The sequence below is a fragment of the Gobio gobio genome (genome assembly GCF_949357685.1).
Source record: "Gobio gobio genome assembly, chromosome: 6".
Classification (NCBI taxonomy): Eukaryota; Metazoa; Chordata; class Actinopteri; order Cypriniformes; family Gobionidae; genus Gobio; species Gobio gobio.
Window position 1 is genome coordinate 3,455,572 of NC_137102.1, and position 14,315 is coordinate 3,469,886.

The following is a 14,315-nucleotide window of genomic DNA, read 5'->3' on the forward strand; positions in this document are numbered from 1 at the left end:
AAATAAGTGCATGTGTAAATAAAAAAAAAATACAGAGAGAGAGAGAGAGAGAGAAACAGAAATAAAGCAACTAGAGGCTACTTATTTTCATATTATGTATTCAGTCCGAAAAGCTGAAACTAATAAAAAAAAACAAATCCTGCAATACTTTGAAGAAATAAAGGGGTTTTGGTTATAAGTCCACTTGCAAAGTTATTAAATAATCACAAGTAAAAAAAAAACAAAAACTAACAGCTTGCGTCAGCACAAACCCTCTTTTGGCATTAAAAACGACTGTCATGATTTACTAAAGACACTGTTGTGAACTTTTATCTTCTAAAGTGTAGGAAACTCAGAAGATGAAGACTAGGAGACGTTGGGATCAAACAGAAGTTATTCTTTTAATGAGAACTCTCTGTGCCGCAGGTCGTCCGAAAACAGTCTGATTTAACACTACAACATAATGCAATTTATCTACATTTCAGGGGGAGGGATTATACAGCAGGGGAGGAGACATAGGAAAATATGGACACACCCCAAACATTCCTGTCTCATCAGCCGTAATTCAATCAGCATAACAGTGCCATTCAAATGCAGAGATGCTAATCCAATCACTCAGGCAGTATTGCTCTTAACTTGTCATGGTAAATAGTCAGGAAGTGCATAAAGACAAAATACTTAATGTCTCAAACACTTACACAGCCTGACGTAATCGCCTTAGAATTTCCTCAAGTTTACTTCAAAATGTAAAACACAAATATAGATAATGTTTTCTGTTATATTCTATTACATTGGAACCTATATATATAACAATGTATAAATGTGTAATCCCACAACAGACAGTAATAAATTAGCGCTGTAAAGGCGTGGACAGGGTTATTTTTGCGGCTGATCTTATTGCATATGCATTTGTAGGAGTTTCCCTTTCAGACGCAAAAACTTATAAGAGGAGAGTATTTAGGAGAGGAGAGAATCACGCCAGGTGATTTACTGAGGTTTGCACTCGTTACTGGTGTTTGTGTCATTATTTAACACACAAAAGCATGCTTTAAACCAGACGCTAATGAGTAGATTGCGCTGGTCATTATGTAAATGATCCGGCTGCATCTGTGTTCATTGGCTGCGTCCGAAACCTGGAAAATGCAGCCTTCGGAGGACACATTTCAAGGTCGGAAGCATAGACTGTAAAAAAATATAACCCATAGGATTCTGAAGAGCAGTTTTGAAGCGTAAAGTCGGGTCGAGCCGGCCGTCGCCATCTTGTCAGCGCGTCACTCCCTGTGTCATGAGAAATCCTGTCCCCCTGTGAAATAGTGTCCGCTTAGGACCCCAGAGCGATTCTATTGGCTGAAAGAACTTTTAATGGGTAATCTGTTCAGGGCCTGATTACAATTCTATGTTCAATAAAAGATAAAAAGAGGGAACAAAGAGAAAAGAATTGGGTCTTCACTAGACATAGTGGAAAATAGCCATGAACTGTACTTAATATAAAACATTTTACTATGTTTTTTTATTTGTTTTTAACAGATAAAGTATGTTTGATAAAAAAAACTAAAACATTTAAAGATCATTTAATTACACTGTTTATTTGATATGTGTAACTAAAGACTTACCATTCACTTTAACTCTCATGGTCTAATCATGGTCAGTTTTCTAAGAGATGTATATGATGCTTTTACAAAAATAAAACAAGATGAGGACACACAACTACTAACGTGTCTGATACGTAATGCGTTTTGTTATTGTAGCACATTTTTTAAATGCTTTTATTTTGAACAGAGCATTTAGCTTGCTAGAATAAGCTACAGCAGCTCGATTGGCCATTAATCGAAACATCACAATAACAGCTTTTGATCAGGCATTTAAAACAGCTACCACATGGGGTCCTAAGCGGACACTATTTCACATTGGGACAGGATTTCTCATGACACCGTATAACAGAAAATGGGCAAAGAGGCGGGACGTGGGCGGAGCTGAGCTGATGACTAACAGACAGCAGACAAACGGCAATCCACCTGTCACTCAAAGTGGCCACGCCCTTAATTATGCAGGACTTTAAGGCTTTATATAATGTAAATGAATGAGTTATAAAATAATTCCCCCCCGTCACAGTCGTCATGAAGGGCAAAATTTGCCGTACAGACCAAAAGCACAGTTTGTCCCAGACTGTAAACATGTGTTCTTCTGCTGTAAAGTTGGGCATTTTAACATGAGCTCAATGAGATTCTGCTCCTTCTGGAGTCTGTCTCTAGTGGCCAGTCCATGAACTGCAGTTTATGTCACTTCTGTATCGGCTTCAAGAGAAACTCGAGGAGGTTGCCATTTGGTCGGAAGGCATCAAGGAACATCCGAATCTATTGTTAACTTCACTTCCTGTCTCCTGAGATGCCTTCATCTGATCGATTATTGAAGGTAGCATAAATGTATCCTTCACTGCCTTTGATATCCCACAATCCTATGTGTTCTATTCTGACAGTTGAGCTAGAAAAAAAGATGGCATCCGAAAGTTGCTTTTGCTGGTCAGTTTGTGTGTAAATGTACGCTTTGACCAACATCTAGCAAGCAATTACTATTGTAGTAATTAAATATGTGTCTGGTTCTCACCAAAGCTATCTTTATTTTGCAGTAGAATATTAACCCCCTTGAGTTGGCTTTCTTTTTTGCTTATCAGTGCCCAAGAGACTCAAATAACTCTGTCGTTTTTTATCATTCAGGCAAGTGTTATACATCATTATAATCTGTTAAGTTTTTTTTTTTTGTGTACAGTCACAATAAAAACAAAATGTTTTGCTATTTGCAAAATAAAGTAAACAAACATGATGCGCGATCTGCAGCCTCTCTGTCAAAGACGTTCATTCAGATAGTCTTCAGAAAATGACCATTAACTTAGTGAATACTTGTCTCACAAACATGAGACACATGTCTAAAGAAACGTTGAAATGTCAGGTTTTAAATAATGTAAACCAAATCAAAAACAAATATTCTGTGTTTATGTAATGTGTTTGAAAAGAGAGTGATGTCAGTCACCCGTGAGCCTCTTCATTATCCGCTAATGCGACCACGCCCACAGAGCGCACGCTCTTTCAGATTCAAATACTGAGACGATCCAAGCGTCAACGCCCACATCAACTCATACAAACGCATCTAGTGAAGCGCTGTAACCTTACTTCACTGTTAAACTGCCTTAGAAGTCTGTCCGAAAATCAGTTTTGTGAGGTGCCTCAGAGTCATTGTCTGATAAGGCAGCGAGTCACCTCGGACACAGCCCTGGATTTGCTTGTCTTCAGTAGATCACGTGCAGAGTTGTCCACTCACATTCAGCGCCTTTATGGAATTACACTCTCACGCTAATGTGCCCTGTTTAGTAAATATAAGTGTCTATTGTTACTGCAGTTAGTTTGCTTAATTCTTCAGAAACACAAAAAAAATCTGTGCTCAAATGTGTCAATTATAATGTGTCAGATTGAAACAACTGGGGACTATGTAATACAAAGATGGGAATAACCGTATCTGTTCAAAGAACATTCAACTCCTCATAATATGGCTTCTTTAAAGGGTCATGAAACCCTAAACCAAATTTTTTGAGTGTTGAGAATCGTAGAAGTCAATGTTACCATCCATTCGTATTGATTGTAGGAAAAAACTAGTTAAAGGGTTAGTTCACCCAAAAATTAAAATAATGTCATTTATTCCTCACCCTCATGCCGTTCCACACCCATAAGACCTTCGTTCATCTTCAGACACGAATGAAGATATTTTTGTTGAAAAAGTGAGGCCTGCATAGGCATCAATTTCCTCTCTCAAGATCCATTAATGTACTAAAACATATTTAAATCAGTTCATGTGAGTACAGTGGTATAATATTAATAGTATAAAGCGATGAGAATATTTTTTGTGTGCCAAAAAAACTAAATAACGACTTATATAGTGATAACCGATTTCAAAACACTGCTTCATGAAGTTTTGGGTGGAAACGAATCAGCGAATCAGACTTTGGTGCAAAAACATCTTCATTTGTGTTCTGAAGATGAACTGAGGAACGGCATGAGGGTGAATGACATTATTAAAATTTTTTGGGTGAACTAACCCTTTAATTTTAAACCTTTTTGCGCTACATTCAACTTCCGGGTTTAAATTCATGTTTGTATCAACGTTATAGAATGTGTACAATAGTACGGCGATGACTGATCTGTGTTTCATAATTATTCATGAGTCTGTGTGTCCTTATCCTACGAGAAGAGGCCTTGCTTAATTATTCATGAGTCTGTGTGTCCTTATCCTATGAGAAGAGGCTTCGCTTAATTATTCATGAGTCTGCGTGTCCTTATCCTATGAGAAGAGGCCTTGCTTAATTATTCATGAGTCTGGGTGTCCTTATCCTATGAGAAAAGGCCTCGCTTAATTATTCATGAGTCTGCGTGTCCTTATCCTATGAGAAGAGGCCTTGCTTAATTATTCATGAGTCTGCGTGTTCTTATCCTATGAGAAAAGGCCTCGCTTAACACAGCAGCACGTGTTGATTGACAGGTGCTAAAAGAGTGAGATCACATTCAGTAAGTGAGAGATGAATTAATGGATCAAAAACGAGTGATTGTTTTTGCTTTGTAAGAGTTTCTGCGTCGCATAAGTTCTCTTCAGCAGATCCTGAGTCTTCGAAACAAATGTGATACATCCACACTGTGTGTGTAACCGCTCTTTACAGCCCATTAAGCGATCAAACGGCTCAAAAAACACTGCAAAATAAGTCTCAAAAATTATCAATGATGCAACAGCATATATATTTTCGATGCAGTGAACATGCGGATGGAAGGATAGCTGTCACAGGATATGTGCGTTATGGATTTGTGTAATTTAATGTGAGCTTACAAAACCATGATATTTTGCAGCATGCCAATTTTTTGGGGGGAAGCTTTGATGCTTTTACTGAGAATGAAATAATACTAATGGAGCTGATGAATAATTGGGAATTACTTGCACTTGCTTCATACTTCACGCAACAGCCTCACAGTTAACAATATTCACCGCAGATTCTCAGTGAATGCCCACCTTAATAAAGAACATTGCGGCTCTCACCTCAGGTTCCCACTCCCACCAATCTTAGTTAAACACTAGGAGTGCCAGAGAAAGCAGACCTTTTAAAGCCGTGATGTTATGGTTGTTAGGGGAAGATGTTATCGTAATAAGGCAGAATATATAATGACTCCCGTTCCACGGTAATGAGGGCACTTTGAACAAATTGAGACAAATCTACCTCTGTGAACAAAGCATCTCAATTGGCAGGGCTTAGAACAGAAAGTCTGTGGAAGCTCTAATTAGAAGCTTAACTCCAAATACAAAGCAAGCATTTTCAGACTAGACAGTGGAAAAGTGCAGCCTGATCTTTTCAACAGCGGCAAGAAGTAATTAAAATGAACCTTCACTTAAGACTATAATAAAGAAGGCCATCCATGTAACAGAAGATTCAGTCGGAAACAAATGTGATACATAATACTGTTTTAATCAGAAGCTAAGACACTAATCAGTCATTTTCTCTGTTATTGTTCTAAAGCTTTCATTGTAACTGGAGACCAGATTGTGCATAGTATTATTAACAATAAGAGCAAAAATGAAAATAATAGTGTTATTATCATTATTATCATTGTTGTTATTATTAAAGGCACTCTCATAGTGTCAGGGTTCTGTCATTTCGGTCTGGTTTCACGAGTTCACACTTACACATAATCAGATCAGAGTAAATGCGTATTTGGTGTGATGTCCGAGGGGAAGGCTCGAAATTTAGACCGAATCCAGAGTCCTCCCCCCGTATCTCTGACTGGATAGTAACCAGGCGAGTGTGAAGAGACGGAGTGGTGGAGGGATGCAGAAAACTGTCAAGGAAGGTACCTGAAATACCATCCGGCCCAGCAGCTTTCCTGACATCCACACGTTTGAGTGCCCTCCGAACCTCGTCCTCCGAGACAGAGATCACGTGACCGTTGCTGCTCTGAGGGACTCTCTCTGACGCGTCACTCGCCGGAGTCGCGCTGCCGCGATTACCATCAAAGCGAGCGTAGAAAGAGTTTAACTCGTTCACCAGTAACGGATCAGCTCTCACCTCTGCAGAGGATTTAGTTCCAAAAGCACAGATGGTTCTCAGTCCCTGCCACATCCGCCGGGAGTCGTTGAGTTGGAAATGAGATTCCACTCGGTCTTTATAGCGGAGTTTTGCGGCTTTAACGGCGCGCCGGAGGGCGTAACATGAAGCTTTGTACTCCCTCATATCCCCCGTTAGGAGACCGGCATTGTAAGCGGTGGTGCGCGAGTTTACTGCAGTGCGAATTGAACTGTCCACCCACGGTTTCTGATTAGGGAAGGACGTTATAGTTATTGTTTGTGTGGCTTGCTCTGTCAGTGTGTTAATAAAGCAGAGCGCCACTTCTGTGAACTCGCTGACGTCTTCAGAACTCGCGCGGAACATGTCCCAGTCGACGTCATCAAGAGCTGCCTGTAGCGTGATCTCTGAATGGGATGACCAGCGTTTGACTTCCCTCCTCACCGGGGGCTCTTGAACGAGCCTTTGTTTATATTCCGGTGTGAGGAAAATGGCGGCATGGTCCGATTTGCCAAAAGCTGGCTGTGAACGAGCTTTGTAGGCGTTCTTAAACGGAGAGTAGCAATGATCCAGTGTGTTTGCTCCTCGTGTGGGACAGGAGACAAGCTGGTGAAAGTTTGGCAATACTTTCTTTAGGTTTGCTTTGTTAAAATCACCCGCGACGATGAAAGCAGCGTCGGGGTGTTTGTTTATGAAGCCGCTGGTCACATCATGGAGGGCAGATAAAGCCAGCCCCGTGTCTGCTTGTGGTGGAATATAAACGGCAGTGGAGATGACCGAGGAAAACTCCCTCGGCAGGTAGAAAGGCCGGCACATGATAGTTAAATGTTCCAAGTGAGGCGAGCAGGATCGCGAAAGAATGGAGATGTTCCTAGGATCGCACCATTTCTTGTTTATCATGAAACACACTCCACCGCCTTTAGATTTCCCGGCCTCGGCTGTTCTGTCCATCCGAAAAACAGAGAAGTTCTCGGACGGCGTCACGGCTGTATCCGGGACCGCTGGCGTGAGCCATGTTTCGGACAGACAATAGATGTTGCAGTCTCTCATGTCCCGTTGAAAACTTATCCTGGCTCTAAGATCGTCCATCTTATTCTCCAAGGATTGGACATTTGCGAGCAAAATGCTCGGGAGAGGAGGACTGAATGCTCTTTTTCTCAGTCTGTTGCGGATCCCAGCGCGTTTCCCGCAGTGTTTTTTTAATCTTCGCCGTCGACTCGAGTGGCCATTGTTCAACTCGGCGTCCCGGCGAATCTCAGATGGAAGATTGGAGAAAGTGTCCTGAAACAGGTCAGTGTAGCGGTAACCAATTTCCAGAAGTGTTTTGCTGTCGTAACAGATCAAAGCAGATGATCCGTTGGAAAAAATAGAGAGTAAAAGAGAGTAGAATAATAAATAAAAGCAAAGTCTTAGCGAGTCCCTTGCTACATCTGTTGTCCCCACCTCCTTCAAACGATCCTCCATCATCCCTGTACCTAAGATCAGTAAACCCTCTTGCCTAAATGACTATCGTCCAGTGGCTCTCACATCTTTAGTCATGAAGGTCTTTGAGAGACTCATTAAAAACAACATTTGCTCCTCCATTCCTGACACTTTGGACCCTCTTCAGTTTGCCTATCGTCCCAATAGATCGACTGAAGATGCCATTTCTCACGTCCTTCACTCCTGCCTCACTCACATCGACAGCAAAAGTGGGAACTATGTCAGGCTGCTATTTATTGACTATAGCTCAGCCTTTAACACCATAGTTCCCATTAAGCTAACACACAAACTCCTGGATCTAGGCCTGAATTCTTCTCTCTGCCTCTGGATTGAAGATTTCCTCACTGGCAGACCCCAGGCGGTGAGAGTAGGCCAGTTCACCTCCACCTCCATCACCCTGAGTGTTGGAGCTCCACAGGGCTGTGTGCTGAGTCCCCTGCTCTACTCTCTCTACACCCATGACTGTTTGTCCACACACAGCTCCACCTCGATCATCAAGTTTGCTGATGATACTGTTGTCCTGGGTCTCATCTCCAACAACAATGAGACGGCATACTTGGACGAAGTGGAGCAACTGACATCATGGTGCCAGGACAACTGTCTCTCTCTGAATGTTAACAAGACCAAAGAACTGATTGTGGACTTCAGGAAGAGACAGCATCGGTCATACTCCCCTCTCATGATCAGTGGGACACCGGTAGAGAGAGTGAGCAGCTTCAAATACCTGGGTGTGAACATCTCCGAGGATCTGACCTGGACTACACACATCCAGACACAGGTGAAAAAAGCCAGGCAAAGACTGTACCACCTGCGCCAGCTGAGGAAATTCAGGGTTTCACCAGCCATCCTGAAAACTTTCTATCGAGGGGCGATAGAAAGTGTCCTGACTCAGTGCATCACAGCGTGGTACGGGAACAGCACCAGTCACGACTGCAAAGCCCTGCAAAGAGTGGTGCGCTTATCCGAGCGCATCTCAGACTCAGCTCTCCCGTCTCTGCAGGACATCTACACCAAACGCTGCAGAGGTAGAGCTACTAAAATCATCAGAGACATTAATCACCCTGCAAACTCTCACTTCACCCTGCTGCCATCTGGTAAGCGCTTCCGTAGCCTGATGGCAAAGACTGAAAGACTCAGGAGGAGTTTCTTCCCCCAGGCCATCAGACTCCTGAACTCAGTCACGTGACTTCACTTCACCCCCGCACACACATAAACATCCAGTCTTTTAACATTAACATCCACATACTGCAATTGCACTGCACTTTACGTCCCTATTGTTACTGCGTAACAACCTGTAATAAACCTTGCACATTATACTTCTTTATATATACATATTATATATTTTATGTTAACCACTTATTTTTAAGTCTACAGTTTATCTCACTTATCATATCCACATATTTTTTATATTTTTATTTTTATCTTATTTCCTATTTTTATCTTTTACTTGATTTATTTATAATTCTACTTATGTTAATACTTTTTATTCTAATTTTATTCTATTTCTATTTAATTTCTTGTAACTGTTATTTGCACTGTCCATGGAGCGGACCTGTTTACATTTCACTGCCAGTTGTATATTGTGTATATAACTGTGTATGTGACAAATAAAACTCTTGAATCTTGAAAGGAACATCACTTCTACACACATTAGTGAGAGAATGGGCCGCTCTCAGGAGTGTGTGTGTGTGTGTTTGCTTCTACACACATTAGAGAGAGAATGGGCCGCTCTCAGGAGTGTGTGTGTGTGTGTGTGTGTGTTCGCTTCTACACACATTAGTGAGAGAATGGGCCGCTCTCAGGAGCTCAGAGAACTCAAGCGTGGGGCCGTGATCGGTGCACACCTGTGCAATAAGGCCAAATATTATACTAAATATTCCACACTCAACTGTTAGTGGTGTTATAACAAGGTGGAAGCCATTGGGAACAACAGCAACTCAGCCACGAAGTGAAATCACAGAGCGGGGTCAGCACATGCTGAGGGTCACAGAGCGGGGTCAGCGCATGCTGAGGGTCACAGAGAGGGGTCAGCTCATGCTGAGGGTCACAGAAGTCGCCAACTTTCTGCAGATCAAGAGCTCCAGACCTCCAAACTTCTGTGGCCTTCAGATGAGCTGAAGAACAGTGTGTAGAGCTTCAGGGAATGGGTTTCCATGGCCGAGCAGCTCATCCAAGCCGCACATCACCAAGCGTGGGATGCAGTGGGGTAAAGCGCGCCGCCACTGGACTCTAGAGCAGTGAGACGTGTTCTCTGGAGTGACCAATCACGCTTCTCTGTCTGGGGGATTATGGGGTGGGGTTGTTTTTCAGGGGTTAGTTCCAGTGAAAGGAACTCTTAATGCTTCACCAAGACATTTTGGACAATTTCATGCTCCCAACTTTGTGGGAACAGTTTGGGGACGGCCCCTTCCTGTCCCAGCATGCACCAGTGCACAAAGCGTCGCTCCATAAAGACATGGATGAGCGAGTTTGCTGTGGAACCCTAAAAAAATCACCACCATTAGCCAAACTGATAGTCTTTCAGTTGATATAGCTAAACATACATTTTAATTTGATCTAGAAGGCGTACTGAGGCTCTTTACCTTTGGTTGAATTTAATATTTAATATTGTATTTTTCTTTTAGATGTATTTTCATTTTGTCCCAGAAAATGCGGAGATCAAACAAAATTCGGCAGACCCCCTGCAGTGTTGCTGCGGACCCCCTATGGCCGCCGACCCCCTGTTGAAGAATCCGGCTCTCACATAAAGCCAATGACGTGCCGAACATCTACCTTATAGACACCAACACAGACTCTACACTATTCTCTCTAAACTGATTGTTCTGTGCAGTTCCAAGATTGCTTTTCCTTGGATCAGATTATGCTGCTGGGAGTAGAAGGAGTGTACCGGTTCGCTTGCACAACAGTAGCGAAACGTGTTTGCTGTGCTTGAAATGAACAAATATTTGCTGTGTGATGTATGAAGTCGACAGCTATGGTGATTTTCCAAACAAGCGGGCTCGGGCTAGTGCTGGGAATTGCAGTACACAGACATTCAAAAATATGTTATTATCCTAATATTTAATTCTCTAAGCAATAATTACAGCTTTAACAGCGGTCAAAGATGATCAGTGGTCAAATGATGCTGAAATATATAATTTCCCTCAGCCTTTCACAAGTAGGCTATGCCAAGTCTATATTCCAAATGATCCAGCCAAATTAACTCATAATAACTATGTTTGAGGTTATAAATAAATATAAATGCTTTTTTTTTTTTTTTCAATTGAGTTAATAACACCCCTATGGGCTTTATATGCAGTACTACGACCAAATTAAATAGTCCTTAAAAGGGATAGGGATTTAACCAGAAATCAAAATTCTGCCATTTACTCATTAATTTTGGAACACAAATTATGTTATTATGATAATGAAATTATGATATTTTGAAGAATGTTTCAATTGTCTTTGTCTGTACACAACAATTGGCAAAATATCTTCTTTGGTATTCTACAGTACAGAAGAAAGAAAGTCATACAGAATTGACAGATGACAGCATTTTCATATTTTAGTGATCTATCCTATGACAAATGTTAAGCATAACATGGTAAGTCTTACTTCGAAATATTCCAGTGATCTTAAAACACTTGGAATTGAGGCAATACTCAGTGAGCCCGGGGCCAAGGGACCACATGGCCTGCCAAATTGACCGTGTAAAGCTAGCCTCTCTGTGGGAGATCAGTAGGACACACTTAAAGGACCTTTCAAAGGAATAAAAATTAAGATAGAGGAAAGAAACCACATCAACCCCATAGCCTACTTATGTACACCGATCAGGCATAACATTATGACCTAATATAGTGTTGGTCTCACTTTTGCTGTCAAAACAGCTCTGACCCGTCGAGGCATGGACTCCACTAGACCCCTGAAGGTGTGCTGTGTATCTGGCACCAAGATGTTAGCAGCAAATCATTTAATCCCTGTAAGTTCGTCTAGCCATCACAATCTGGCCCTTGTCAAACTCACTCAAATCCTTACGCTTGCCCATTTTTCCTGCTTCTAACACATCAACTCTGAGGACAAAATGTTCACTTGCTGCCTAATATATCCCACCCACTAACAGGAGATCATCAGTGCCAGTGCTCATAATGTTATGCCTGATTGGTGTGTATAATTAAATAAATCGTTCAAGAGCATGTCTTTAAAAACAAATAACAAATTCCAACCCAATAACAGACAAATGAACGGAGATGGAGTGTGTGTGTGTGTTATAAGGACAGTGAGTTAAATAGAGACAGAAATGATTAACTAGCTCTAACTTTAACAGTAAAGCCTCTTCTAATTAACGGCAGACACTGACATATATACTTTTCTGAGGATAACAGCAGCCCTCTTTATGGGTTATTTCCAACTTTATTATTTCTTATGAACAAAACCATATCTATAATTGAATTTTTCAAAAGTAACTTTTCCATTTTACTGCCTTTACGGCCCTGAGCGCTGAAATATTTAAAACTTCCTTTAAGCACCAGCTACCATGATAATTTAGTGTGAGACTAATCACAAGATTAATCAATTTTGGGTTAAAAACAAATTAATCAAATCAGCATGTGCCCTTTGGAAATGCATTCAAAGCCCCTGCAAGGTCTGGATAATGTCAAGACACATCAATTTTGAGGATTTACAAAAAAAAAAAATAATAATCCTTATTTGGTTGGAAACTTTAATCAGGTGCAGTTCAATAAAGAGGCTCAGTGGAATCCATTATCAATAAACCATCATCATATTGGACAAATCACGAGATGTCCCATACTTCACACAAGTCTAAATTAAATCAATAGGTGCTAAAATCCACAGGGTATCTGAAGAAATATACGACTAAAAGGTACGGCATTGGTCTCGACACAAGTGCTTTAGAGCCTTATTTAACTTGCAAAGTCTCAAACTGTATCCACATAATGACTTTTGTTAACGAAAGCACAGAGGCTACTTAAAAGTGTGCAACCACAGGCACCGAGCAGGCATGTTGCTGTAATTTACTGTAATTATCCAGTCAACTTAAAGACACCCAAGACATCCTAGATCAGCAAACTTTCATTTGTCGTGCACAGTTGCCCTTGTGGTTTTCTAAAGTGTTTAGTTGAAGAGCTTTTTTTTCTTGTAAAGTTTAGTTAAACTTAAACTAGAGTGAAACCAGTGATTTGTGGGCAAAAATCCACATTTAAATATCATTATCTTTGACAATTGTTAGTGAAATATGGTATAAGATATAAGAAAATGCACACGGTTCAACTTGAATTTAGTTTAGCTCACTGTTGTTCTCTCAGAAAACATTTATTGAACATCCCATCAGCTAGAAATGTTCATGAACGGTGCAGTTCTGGTTTCAAGTGGTAAAAATGTAAACAATGTTGTGACAATAGAGTCTTATTTTTAAAGACAGCTAAATCGCACTAATGTTTCTACAACACATTCACTGTGTTGTAAATCCAGAATGAACTCTTTAGTTACTTTCCACCCTATTTTGACCTGAATCAATACGCAAATTAATTGGAACAAATGTAGGCGCCCTTAATGCTATGCCTGTTCATTTGGGAATGAGGGGCTGACAGATCCACAGAATGAACTTTTTAAAGATGTATTTAAAGGGGCGGTCTAATGCTATGTCATGCATTCTGACTTATTTACACTGTTCAAGAGTTGATTCTCATGATAAACATGGACAACGTTTCAAAACACGAGTTGGACGTATGACAGTATTTCTGTGCCAAATACACTCCTTCAGGATTAGAACAAGTTTCGGGAAAGTTTTTTACGAGTATGGCCCTGTGTGACATCATAAAGGACCGTGTCAATTAGACGCCCCCTGGAATTGCCTCATCGACACGGCATCCTCAATAAACCCGTCTCCGGCGTGATGACTCCGATATTTCGATTATTCCGATCTATTATGACCTCTGACCTGTAAAGTTGCCAGAATTATAATCATACGCTGTTTGAGGAGAACTGCCCCCCCGACTGAGCCTGGTTTCTCCCAAGGTTTATTTTTCTCCATTCTGCTCCTGATGGGGTTTTGGTTTCCTTGCCGCTGTCGCCTTTGGCTTGGCTTGCTCAGTTGGGGACACTAAATTTTCAACTAAATATCCAAATAAATCTAATTATTAAACTAAATTAACCATATAAACTAAATTACTGATCTAAAGCCCACTTTGTCACTGTATGATAATTGAAATGAACTGAGGACATCACCATTTTCTCGGGAGCGGCTGAATACAATTCTGCTGCATTATTTTCCTGTTTGACATTCTGAAGCTGCTTTGAAACAATCGGCATTGTTAAAAGCGCTATATAAATAAAGTTGACTTTACTTGACAACACCATTGTATAGAGAATCGAGAGTTATCCAGGGAGTGTGTGTGTGTGTGTGTGTGTGTCTTTAGCTCCGCCCACTGCACTCCTCCACGAGCTCGGCTGAGTTCAGAAAGAATCGGTTCAGTGTATCTGTCTTTTATAAATATGATAAACTAAAGACTCTAGTGAGATATGAAGGATCAACACTACTCTATAGATAAGGCAAAGAAGTCCAGGGTGCTCAGGGAGTTCAATAAGACGTTTGAAGGTGCTCTTTGGGGTCGGGAATTCAGAAGAAAATGCAAGGCACTCTTCTTCAAATGATTAAAAAGCCTTTATTTTACTGGCTATTTCATTATAGAACATTTAAAAGGCATGGGGAAAAAAAGCAATCCACACGTAGTGGCACAGACAGCCTTCTTCAGCTTTTTTCCCA

General features: G+C 41.0%; 1 protein-coding gene across 6 annotated transcripts in view; it reads right to left on the reverse strand.

Moving 5' to 3' along the window:
* astn1 (astrotactin 1) overlaps positions 1–14,315 on the reverse strand; it is a 463,883-nt gene that overhangs the window by 270,468 nt on the left and 179,100 nt on the right. The window lies entirely within an intron of this gene.